The sequence below is a fragment of the Lonchura striata genome, chromosome 4, assembly GCF_050655825.1.
Source record: "Lonchura striata isolate lonStrDom1 chromosome 4, ASM5065582v1, whole genome shotgun sequence".
In the NCBI taxonomy this organism is placed as follows: Eukaryota; Metazoa; Chordata; class Aves; order Passeriformes; family Estrildidae; genus Lonchura; species Lonchura striata.
The window spans coordinates 48,556,373-48,569,800 of NC_140706.1; the positions used below are offsets into that span (position 1 = coordinate 48,556,373).

The window sequence follows — 13,428 nt, forward strand, 5'->3', positions numbered from 1 at the left end:
GCACAATCTGCCTACATTTTTGACAGCTTCACGGCTTAATTTTTGGATTAGACTCCCTAGAGAGCTAATCAAAATTGTCTTCCCTCCTATGACCTGAAAGAATTATTTACATTGCAGACTTATGCATGCTCAAGGAATCGATGTTGGTATATTCCTATTCTGAATGAATACGCACACTTACAGCAGACAGGTGTTCAGCAACTTGTTTGCAAAAAGATTCTAAGAAAAAAATAGTAAAGAAATTACTTTATATGTCTCCTGAATAATGCACAGGAAAAAGAATGCTATGAAGCATCTCCATGAAAATAAATAATTTCCATAACTTTAAAGCCACTTTTCAGGAAAAACACACTTTCATTGATTAAAAAGGTATCAAGGCCTGTCTTGCCCTTGTTCTAGAATCCCCTTGCACCAAAAAAACGGAACAAATACATTACCTTGACAAAAATTTCCCAGGATAAGCCATCTTCCAGCAGTAAAAAGGCAAAATTTAGTTGCAATACTTTCATAATTTAAATTATTAAGAAATTGGAACCTCCACTAGGCTGGTAAAAAAGACAAAGCTTGAAATATTTAAGTCAACATGAAGTCAAAAATTTAGTCTGCCATTAGGTTCATCATAGCATAGCACAAGTGCTAAAGGGTTGTCAAAAAATCTGCTTAGACAGAAACTGCACTGACAAAAATATTTTGTGTTTTCACCAGTTGCTACATCAAGTCTTTCAGACAAAGGAGCAGAGGGTAACTGCAAAAGTGAAAACAGCAGAAACCTCTTCCTCTCAACGGACTACAGAAAAGATCCTGGCAGCAAATATGATAGAATTTCACATGGAATAACTTAATATAGCAAAAATAATGAGCTGAAAATAAAAATGCACCTTACATGATGTGCCCCACATAATACTCCAAAGAGTGAGATTAGTTCCTGTCTGCATTCTGCAACATTAAAATGCTCTTCCATAAGCAATGCTTATCAGAATAGAAGCCATCTTCAAGTAACACAAAGACACCCCCTTATTATAAAAATATCATTGCTTCACCCTCAGAAATAACAAAGAAGTAGCTCTCTAGACACAGAATCCCTAGGATTCTGTGAGAGTGCAATCTGGCCACTGAGAAATGCATATATCTAAAGTTTGCAAGATGCTTGGCACAATAACAAATACACTGCAACTTCTTATTTTTACACTGGAGAATAATGCACTATTCTCCAGCAAATTTCCATTTATAATCACATCATTACAGTGAAAATTCTCTTCTCACACAGAGCAATGGATGGACTTCATGATTTTAGAGAACTTCTCCAACTTAAATTTTTCATCAAAACCTCCAGATAGTTCTATTCCATTGATTCTAAACAGATGAAAAGGGTTCTGTTTTACTATTCCCAACACAATTATGTAGTATAGTGTAAAATCAATAAACACTTTGAAAAGAGACACTATCATCTCACTCTCTTATCCCTGGAAAACTCTTCTCTGTAGACGCAGTTTTAGGTTAGCATTAAAGTGAGCAAGGAAAACTTGACTTAAATACACTGCTGCTAAATAAAGAATAAAACCACACTGTCTCCTGGAATACGAGCTCCTCTCCTTCTCAAGGGAGGTTTTAAGATTTCCACTAAATTACATCAGTTGGTAACTGAGATACTTGAATTAAGATATTACCATTCTACCCTCTTCCTGATTAATTCTGGTAAGATTTGAACAGCCATAATTTTCTTTACATATACTGTCTTTGAAAATCATTCAGCACAGTTGCCTATGAACAATTTGAACTTAACCTCCAGTCTATTATTTTAAATTTTACAATTTAAATAAATCTTACCTTTAATCCTTATGATTCATTTACTATCAAGCTAAGATATATTATTAAAAAATATAATTTCTAGCTTTGATGAATTGGTGTCTAAAGGCTGAATTGGTGCATTTATATTCAGAAGCAGTTCAGAAAAAAATCCAATAACAATAAAACTGTTGCTATTACACTATCCAAAATCTATAGCCTGCCTCTTGCCTTTATGAAGTTTTTCTCTATTCTCATTTTCTTACTTGTTCAATCTTTCTTAGTTCTTACAGATGCAAATAGAACAAAAAGCTGAAAATGAGACGTGAACTCACTACAATTTCTTATGAAGGACTCCTTGCTGATTTTCCTAAGTGTCTGCTGGGAAGTTACTGCGTTACCAGTGTAGATTTCAACCAGTACACCATGTTCCCTTCTGCGCTGGTGAAGTAACCTGAAGACTAACATTAAAATGGGAGGTGGGAATTAAAGCCACATAAGTACAAGAAAAATCAAAGCAAGAAGAAAAGGCTTTTTGTATTAGTGTCATAGCATATGTTGCATTTGAGACAGCCACGATACATGAGTATCGCCATACAAGTTCAGAAAGCTTCAACCCATGCAGAGTAACACCTCACCACTGCAGAAGGCTTCAAGTATCTTCCCTTCTTTTTCTTCTACCCAACCTTCTATATTCTTCATCTAACATGCTTTACACCTGTGTGCCCTCTGTTCCCTTTGGTGATTGGTCAGTGCACCTGGGCACACCATGGCTCATTGCTTTCAATGCTGTTTACCTGCTTTTCACAGCTGTGGGGATGAGGCTTGGCTGGAGCCCCACTCCCAATTACCACAAACTGTATACCTACATATTAAGTTAGTTATTAAGAAATATTAATAATTATTAATAGTAATACAGTAATGTTACAATTCTAATTGTAATAGTAATACAATAGTAATAAAATAGTAATACAATTCTACTCAATGGATTTGAGATGTGAGCAGGATCTGCATTTATTTTAAAAGTCTATAGGTCCCATGTCTTCTGTTTGGATCCACATGCAGGCACTAATTCAAACCTGTATTTATAAAGACAATTTATCTCCCAGCCTTGCCTTGTATTTATACTCAGTTAAAAGAATTATTTTCACAGATTAAATCTATTGCCAGTGAAAAGCGATGCTGCCCGTACTACTAGCATCTCTCCTGTTGACCACTTAGGCAGCAACAATAAATCATATGACACAACTCATAACTACTAAGCTTTAGCAGGGAAAGTTCATAGACAAGGTAAAATATGGTGCTGCTGTGGGTTTCAGCTAAGATGCTGTACTTTTCTATCAGTCCAAGGTCCTTATTCAGTGAAAAAGCTAGAAGATACAATAGCTCAGGGTAAAATTTGACATAAACCAGCTAGTAGTCCTTAAGACATAAAGCTTTATTTTAAACAGGTCTTCAAATTTCAGTACTAATGACCAGATTCTTGGCTTCCAAGGATTTGACTGAAAGGGCTGCAAACAACGGAACAATCATCAGCTTTTATGTCCCAGTACCTGCTCCTTATAGACCAGGTAACAAACAAAAGGTCTACTCGTTCACAAGTATGTTGGACAAGGGTCAATTAGAAGACAATGATCCTGGATATCATCACCTGAGCTGCCAAACTAAGAATTAGTTACCATTGTACATCTGTTTTGAACTCAAGAAAAGTAGAGTGTTCATAAGTCTCTCATTTAATGACTTTAACTCAAGCCTCTTTTTCATCATAAAAGGTGAAAATAAGAAATGGGATTCCCTTTGGCTTCATTTGGAATGCTGCAAGCAAACCCTCCTTAGACATTTTGTAAATCTGCAATATGATCAGTTCTGTTCTGTCCTGTAAATAAGTAGTAATTAAGCAGTTACACTGATACTAGAGACTGATGTGTCACTGAGGCTGTAACCCAGTGCCTGCTATCATGAAGCCATTATTCAATAGTTACAGATTCAGGCAGAGAATATTAGACCAGTAACTAACATCCTGCAGATTCATGGAGGATTCTAATCACAAGGATCATACAGTTCTTTAAATAAAGACTACACTCATCACAAAATATCAACTTATGTGTGATAAGATGTAGTAATTCATTTAGCAATAATAGTTTTGTCCTTTTTTCCTCCCCCCAGAAAAATTTGCATTCAAACACTTCACCACATCTTGAATTGGAATGGAGAATTCTTCTTGCACAGTAGAAGAACTATGGAATTTAAAATGTGTGGCTGAGCTGTCAGCCCTCTCTTCAGCCTTCATGAAAGAAAATCACCTTGGCAGACAGGCATGAAACTTTTCCTGAACACGTCACTCAAACTACCTAAAAGGAAAAAATGTATGCATACAATATCAACAACCATGAGAAGGAAAGGAAATTTAACCTTTCTTGATACAGCAGAAACAAAGAAAAAAGTTCTTAAGCATCATCCCTCACCCCACTCCCCAAACCCAAGTTCAGAGACTTCTAGCCAATGACAAAAAAAAACACTGTTCCTTGCTTTCTTCAAAATAGTTCAAGTGCATTCTTTCAAGTTTTCATGCTGGAAGAATGTACGTGATAAAGCTCTTTCTTCAGGAATAAAGGAGACATAATGGATAAACAGATTCAGAAAGAGGCCAAGAGAGAACCAGCTGGCTATATGTGTCCTTGCACATGATGACATGCTGGTACATTTAGTTAAGGATTTAGATCAAGGCTGTCTTTATCCAGAACAAAGGCAAAATTTCTACCACAGAATGCTCAGACATTGTGAGGAATTGTAGCATTTATTTAATTTTAAATTTATGTTCTTCTAAATCACCTGTCTTTTATAAATGTTCTGCCTCAAATTTTCGCATTATATTACAGCAATAATAAAGTGAGTTATTGCTGACCTCTTATGTTTGAAGTTCCTCAAAGTCAAGAAGGGCTGAAAAATGCATTTTGCTACATCCATTTAACTTCTGTAAGAACAGATCAGCTTCTGATTTATCGATTTTTTTTCCAACAAACCAATCATCATCTAACTTATCTGTTCATAAATCAGTTCATTACTTTTTCACATTACTACCCACGTGTGAGGAAAAAGTCTATTAAGAAATAATAAAAAATATTAGTTAAAATGTGTATCACACAAACTACAAAACTGTTTAGCTGAAGTAGAAACTGAGTAAGAATAGAATAAATTAAAGAAAAAATAAACCAGGAATTAATTTATATATGCAAAACCCAGAAAAACAGATTTCAACTCTAAATCAAAATCTGAATTATTTCTAAGTTGACATAAACTACTGAATCTTAGGCATTTAAACAGCAACTCAATACAACATAACTTTAACCACAGCTTGTTGCTGTTGAGGTTGAACAGTTCATTTTACACAGCAGCATAAGGAACACCACACAGCTTGAGTTTTTCCAGGTGACTAGTGACAATTGGTCAATCTTTTTGATACGTAGCCTTTCATAGGTTACATGTATTGCATTTGAGAAAAATTTAGATGTTTACAGTTCACATGGTTTAAAAACGTAGAATTATAGGAATAACAAGTCTAGATTAAAAGAGTATTTTTGTTTCAGTTTTCATACATGCATTCATCTAATAAATTTTGCAAATGTTCATTACATAGCTCAAAGAAATTCCTCCTTACTCTCCAAGTGTTTCAAGGCTTCTACTTGTGACAACCATTACTTTGCTAGCTTCACATATTACAGCAAGGATCCTGCATGATCATATTTTCCAGGATTTTAATTGCCTTGTTATGCATATGGACCTTTTCAACAGCAGAATTTACAGGTTGCCCTAACTTTTAATTGAATTATTGAATCCCCAGGCGTTCCACAAAGCCAGGCTCCATTTTCACCACCCTATTCTATCAATCTTTTTAATAATCTCTTCTATTTGGATTACTTTTTTCCATTTTGCCATTTCCTCTCTCATCTTACTTTACCCTCACACCACTGTAATTTCTCACCCTATCATCAGTACTGGTAATACCACTGTCATGTATAAACATTACAGGAATAAAAATTACTCCTTAGTCTCCCACTGAGATTTCTGCTTGCTTTCCATTGTTAATTACCTTATATTTAAAAAAAAAATTATGAAGATGACAGTCATGATTAGGCCTTACCATATGAAAGAGTTGTTTAAAACTTGATCACAACTTAATTTTACATTTTATACCAAATTGAAATGGGTAATTAGCTCATCATGCAGGTAAACATGGTCAGCAGTGTTCAAGGGAAGTAAATGCCAGGAAAGCAAACTTCAGCCGTCATCACAAACCATGAAACCTGACATTATACACTATGCTTCTCACGCTTCTAGTGCAGATTCCTTTTGTATACTATTATCCTATTTCTACAGTAATGAATTTCTGCATTAATTGTCAGATAGCAATATTATGCTGTTTGTGTCTTAAAACTAAAGTTCACACAGGGACACACACATCTCAAAGGAATATTAAGTAAGCTTGCTGATGACACTAAATTTGGAGGGACTGGTGACTGTCTCAAGAGAGGAGAGGCCCTGCAGAGAGACCTTGACAAATCAGAGAGATGGACAATCAGCGAGTGCATGAAGTTTAAAAAGGGCAAATGTCAGATTCTGCGCATGGGATGGGGCAAGCCTGGTGGGTGTGTATATGCTGAGGAACGAGAGGCTGGAGAGCAGGGCCACAGAAAGGGGCCTGGCAGTCCTGGCTGATGGCAAGCTGAACATGAGTCATTGTGCCCTGGCAGCCGGGAGGTTGGCCCTGGGAGGGATCAGGCACAACATCAACAGTGGGGCAAGGAACGGGATTGTCCCTCTCTGCTCTGCATGGGAGCAGCCTCACCAAAACTGCACTGTCTGCCATATTGGGCTCCACAACATAAAAAAAGGTACTAAACTATTAGAGAGCCTACAAAGAAGGGCCACAAGGAGTGTGAGAGGTCTGGAGGCAAAGCCATATGAGAAGCAGCTGAGGTCACGTGGCTTGTTCAGCCTGGAGAAGACTGGTGTCTGCCCCTATGTCTCCCCTCAATCTCTTCGGTCTTGTGACCAGTGACAGGATCTGAGGGAATGGCCTGAAGCTGTGTCCAAGGAGTTTTAGGTCACGTCTCAGGAAAAGGTCCTTCACCCAGAAGGTGGTTGGGCACTGGAACAGGCTCCCCAGGAAAGAGGGCACAGAACAGCCTGTCCAAGTTCAATATGCATTTGGACAAAGCTCTCAAGCACACGGTGTGACTCTTGAGGTGTCCTGGTAGGACCAGGGATTGGACTTAATGATCCTCATGGGTCCCTTCCAACACTGCATATTCTATGTTTCTATGGTAGGTTGCATTGGAATCATTGTCCACTTTCTTTTCCAAAGCAACGTTCATGCTAATTTTGTATACAAAAACTATGTTCTGACTTTTCTGTAAGAAAAAATCAATTGAAGAGAATGGTCTCTCCAGTAAGTAATATGCAATTAGCCCAAGCATAGCCAATATCTCTGCTAAAAGGTTGTAGTAATAGATGTCAGATATTGCTTCATTGCATTTCATTAGAACATTGCATTTCATTAAAATATTACTTCCACTGCGCTATTTACTTATACTCAATATGTAGAAATAAACATAGGCCAAGCTGCTAGAATGTATCATTGACAGAATGATTGTTTCAATCATTAGTTTAGTTCACAGACCCCATAGCTTCAGGCTAGAAGTTCCTTCTCATTACACCTCTGTGCTCATAACAATTCAGAAAACATTTACCTTACACTTCCACAGGAAATATTAGTTTACACTACATGAACAAAATTTATAGCAAGTAAGTTTATTACCATAGATTCAGACAGGAATTAGAAAATTGTCTTGAAACATTTCCCACAAAATAATATTCTGCAATGCAGAAAAGAAGCGCTCTTTGACTTTAGTTACTAGTCCATGGGGTTAAGTTGCTATCAGCTTTTTCTACTGGCCTGTACACAAAGCACAGTCTACAGACAGAAAAGAAAATATTCCTCTTCCCTCAAACAAAGTCACACAAAGATTCAGCTATACAGTTAGTGTGCAGCAGCAGCCAACCAGGCTTCAGAAGCTTTTCTGGTAACCATTTGGACAGTCTTTGAGGTACTGTGATGGACATGTTGGCAATCCAGAAACTGATGCATTTGTGCTTTCTCTTTACACAGAGCTTTACATGTATTGACATCAGTTACCCATTCCAGGAAATGCAGGGTAAAACCACTCCAATGAATTTATCATCTGTCAGGTATTTTTTCACTCTGGCAAGCAACTGATAACACTTTGTATAAATCCAGGTTTAATGCATAAAGTGCACTGGCCACTGAAAAAAAAACCTGACCTGCAATTCAAATTTTTCCTACACTTTCAAATGGGACTCTTGATTACTTATCTTCAGTTGCTGCTTCTTATCATGGTTGGTTTTCAACAGTTTTTCTCCCAGTATTTAGTGAGAAACAGAGGGAGTTAGCAACACTAAGTGCTGAAGAAGCAGCAAGCCTAAGGCCAGACCCTGTGCTTTGTCTGTGGGATGATATGAAAGACCTTCAGCAACAGGATCTGAAAAGTGACCATCAGCCTACTACACAAAGGCAGGGATGGGCAGAGTTTCCTTCCAAGAAATAGGGCCTATGGAAAATAATCTTATCCTTTTATCTTGCCAAAAAATAATCAGAGATTAAAGGGAAGTGGCAAAAAAGGATTAATTCTTCTTTTGCTTACTTAATCTCCTTCAGCCTTACTGACCAGCTTCTGCATATTCTTAATGAAGAACCTGGATCTACTCCAGGTTGAAAGAGACTAGAGGCATGTGAAGTGAATACAAGTCAGATAATTTCATTCAGAACTAACCAAAGCAAGAGACAAAAAGCCTTAGAAGTTCTGATCCTTACAAACAAACAGCTTCAGTTTTCAATGATTTAGTGGATTTGATATCAAGGCAGGCTGTGATGGACCCAGAAGCTAATGGGACTTCAAGAAAGAAAAGTGAATCCATTGGCTAGGTGGGACGCAAGTCCAAGTTTTAGACTTCTTTATGCTTTTGAACAAGTAATTTCAGATTTTACTGAGGATTCACTGCAATATTTAAAAGCAAGAATTCAAACACACATTTGAAATGCTTTAGAGGACTAAAGAAAGCTGAGACTTCCCAGCCAGTGTCCAGAATTACAGCATTCTAGCTGCTATCTGTGAACAGAGGAGGAGTGAATTTGCCTACTCTGTAATACTAATGTCAACTTAAGGTTTTTCCAGTACAACATGGCTTGATGCAATCTGTTTAGAGTATTGTTACTCTTATCTTGTGGTTAGGTATCAGAAATTAATGACTGAGAAGCAAAAGACTCTGAGTCTTATTCTGTGTTCCCCAAATATACTAAGAAAGACCCTCATCCATAATTATTATAGGGAATATATATATGTCTATATCCCTGTAAATTTTTATGAAAGAAATTATTTCTTAAGAAAAAAAAAAAAGGCAAAGTAAGCATTTCAGGGGAGAAGTGACAGATGCTACATATAAAATCATTAAGTTTTCCTTTCAAAGATCTAAAATTCCACATTCATATATATGCAATTTGGGAAATGATCGCATTCAACAGAATACATTGATTTAAGTAATGGCCTCTTTAAATAAATGTTACAGATGCAACATTGCTGGAGCTCTTTGGAGAAATAGCCATCCAAAGACCAGAGTGTGCCTTTAGGACTCAGGAGATCTTTTTATAATTCCCTCTTTAGTCAGAGACTCTCTGTAAACAGATTCATAAAATTATTTAGATAATCCACATTAATGGAATAAAGACATTTAAAAGCATCTCAGCTTCAACGCCTCATTTTTTCAGCACTCTGTCATCTAAGGATTCTCCTATTTCACCAGTGCTGGGAGGGAATAAATATATCAGAGAGTGAAAAGTGTTTATATCATTGTGAACGCATTATGTTTATATATAATAATAGGAACAGGCATTACATGTAATTTGAAATCTTATACATGTTCCAATGCAGAGGAAATAGCAATTAAAGCCTTACTATGAAACACTGTAAACAGACAAATCACAATATGGTTCTCTATTAAAGAATTCCCAGTGCCACATGCTGCTCCTGCCATTATTTATGCACAGCCATAAGTCTTAGAACATAAGTAGTCCATTGACTGATGCGTGACTCCAACAAGTGTTTCCACAATCAAACCCAAACTATTTGATGACAGGCAACAAGTGGATTACCACCCAGACAGGGAAAAATAATTTCTGAATCATTTCTGAGTTGAAGCAGATTAATATAATCAACTTTAAAACATTTTCATTTTGATTTCCCAAGAGACTACAAAGTAACTCTGCACCCAGGTTTTGATTTAACAGGATTCTACTAACTAAGAGTCTTCCAAATGCAATCATGGAATTCTCTAGCATAGAAGCTAATTATCCAAAATACTGCTAATTGTGACTCTTATACTATACTAGTCAGAGAAAATTCTAATTAATTCGTATTGCCCTGGAACTTGTCTGCACACAAAGGAAGAAAGATGCCATGTGGCACCAATGAGTATGAAAGGAGAACTACAGCACCCCCAGCTGTGTCCTTCCTCAGGACACAATGCTGCATGGTGACTTGTCCTCTGACACTTTGACACCAATAATACCTTTATCCTCCATAACTGATGTTCAGATGTCAAAGCTTAACAAATCTCATAATGAGGAAAGAGGCTAGGAGTTCCTTTAATAAGACTCTTTTCTGCTGTTTATACTCATCAAGAATTATGTAATCCATAATTTTAAGAGCAAGCTTTTTCAGTAAGAACATTTTAAAACCAACATATGTTTACATCATATAAACTATGGTCAGTCTTTCATATTTTCATAACTCTTTTAATGCATAGATGTTTTAGCACTTGTCACAGGGAACTGTAGTACTGTATTGGTTCTATGTTTCAGAGACAACTCAAGAAATTCTGTAACACACAGTTATCTAGTAGCATCCATGTACAGATGCTTACTTCATGTTAGTTTATGTCATCAGGCACAAGGTTTTGAATTTAAGCCAATTCAACTGGTCTTCCCACAGCTTTTCATCACCAACTCCATACTCCTCACTTTCTCTACCTTTTCAAAATGCCATTTACACAAAGCTGTAACTCAGCTTAATACATTCAGGTATTTCCTTGCTTTCTTTTCTGTCTTTCAAGTCAGGATTTTATCCTAATTAACTCAAAATATATTATTTTCTGATTTTTACTTCCAGTGAACACTACAGAACTAGTCTAAAAATAAGACCTCCAGACTCCCATCTTCAGGTGTGTTACTTTTAAAATACAAGCTCACTCAACTTTCATTACAAGATGAAACCATTTTGTATATATGATTAGCTACTGAATATTTTTTCATTTACATTTTTCATCCCGTTGCTCCTTTTCATGTATACCATTAGTCTGCTGTTTTTATACTATTTACTTCTCAAATTACCTCTATTCAGGTAATTTGAAGGCATATGTTAACTTAAAAAAAATTACTGAAATACAAGGGACTAGGGATGGAGAATCATCATACATCTGAATATACTACTTCAAGGGTGGATTTTTGTAAAAAATAAAAGAACAATTAAATGTTAATAGCTTACTTCAGAGCTGTTGCGTGCCTTGAGAATGTAAATACACCAGGCTTTTCTTTTCCTATGTTTTCCCTCTCCCTGTTTGGCAATCTTAATCAACAGACAGCTACAGAACCACATCAATGTGGAGTGCGGTTACTGCAGTGGCTGCACAGGTCAGCAGAGAGGACCCCAGACGTGACTTCAGGACTCTCAGATGATTCAGGATAAACCTCCCTGGAGTCCATTCTCATGGCTTCTGCTGCATCATGAGCTACAGCTCAGTGATTCTAGTCTCTGCTTTACTGGGATACCAATTAAGCACAATTCTTACCCACTTCAAACACACAGCTGAGATCTTTGAGTGCCTGTGGCTAATGGCCCCCCAGATTCCTTAGCAACATGCTTAAGTCAAGGAAAACCTTGCTTTATGCAGACCACAGAAATCTAGGGCACTCAGCAGAGGAAGTGTAGTTAGGAATGGGTCTCTACATCTCTGAAAGAAATTTAGAGTGTGGCAAACTCTGCAGTTGACTTAGGATCTGTTGATAAAAGACTAGAAAATCATGGAGAGACCATTATCTTTTCAACCTCAAGTTAAAAATCTTTGTGCATTTAAGCAGCAACAACATAAACATTGCTATGTTTTAATATGTTAAAATAATTACACCAAAAAGCATCCAATGTATAGTATCTTGATAAGACAGCAAGTTTACCACATGAAAAATATTCACAGCAACTTTTCCAAAGGATGTTCTTCAAAACATTATAAATATGTTTACAGATTAAAAGTGTCAGAAAGCAAAACAGATTAGAAAGATTGTAAAAGACGAGCAAAATTAAGTTCTACCAAGTACACCCAGTGGAACCTCATTATTTGCTTCACAATTTTTACCAGTTTTTGAGGAAACAGGGAAACAGAAATCTAGCAGGGAAACAGAAATCACTGTCAGATCTGGACATTTCAGAGAGCTCCTTATTTAGTTCAGAACTGACTTCTACTACTCGTAATTATTCCATCCATGTACATTTTCAGGAAATACAGAGTTCTCAACATGCCTCCCCCTCTTCAGGGCAGGCAGAAAACCATGAGCTTCAGTAATCAGTTACATGTAATGACCTTGCTGCATTTAAAATTTACTCATTGCAACTAACCCTAATAAAACTTGCCTTCCAGTAAAATCATCCAGAAACATTTAAAATTCCATCCTTGCTTATTAACCAAGTGAGAAATAGGTTATATAATGCCACAAAAACTGTAATTGAAAAGTAATTCAGTACTAACATTGCCAAATATCCACAAAGACCAACACAAAACTTCCACTTTGTTTTATCCATGGACAAATGCAAATAAACACAACAAACAGACACTATATTAGCTGCCTGCTGGTACACCACAGTCAATAATATACCACTACGCCCAACATTCAACATACTCTGGAGCAACCAATGGCAAGCTCCACCCACATATTTGGCATAATCTGACTGCTGTTGAACAAGTTGAACCGAGACTTAAAATGTTCATTTTTAAAAACTTAATTTTCTTTGCATATTTATTAAAGTCAAGATGTGTTAGGAAGTCATTCAAATGTGGAAATGAAATATGCAAGAAAACATGAGCAGCAGAGTAAGTGCACTCTGCTTTGACATGCCCCCATTTTAGGAGGCATCTTGCTGAGGAATACAGGCTGGGTTTTTGTTTTTTTATTTAGCTCAAAACTTGATAAATCTGGTAAATAGGTGATGCAATTCCCATTTCTTACACAAAGTAAAACTAAATTGAAAAAAAATCAGAGGCCAAATTTGTCCATTAGCTTTATGTTCATGCTTCAAAGCATAATACAAGCTGACAGTGCTTATCTGACATACTTTTAATGTGTCCAAGGGAGCACAGAAAAATACATTATTATATTGATTTTTCAAAATATGTTAAATATCTTCCCACTCTGAATAACAATTTAAATGGCATTTTAGCTGCTGGAAAACAGTGTTCTGCTCTCCTCTCCCTCTGTACTGCAAGGCACTTCATGAAAAGACAACATGAAGGAAAAGACTA

General features: G+C 36.6%; 1 long non-coding RNA gene across 1 annotated transcript in view; it reads right to left on the reverse strand.

The window, feature by feature from the left end:
• LOC146767625 (uncharacterized) overlaps positions 1-13,428 on the reverse strand; it is a 52,503-nt gene that overhangs the window by 22,316 nt on the left and 16,759 nt on the right. The gene's annotated exons all lie outside the window — the stretch shown is intronic.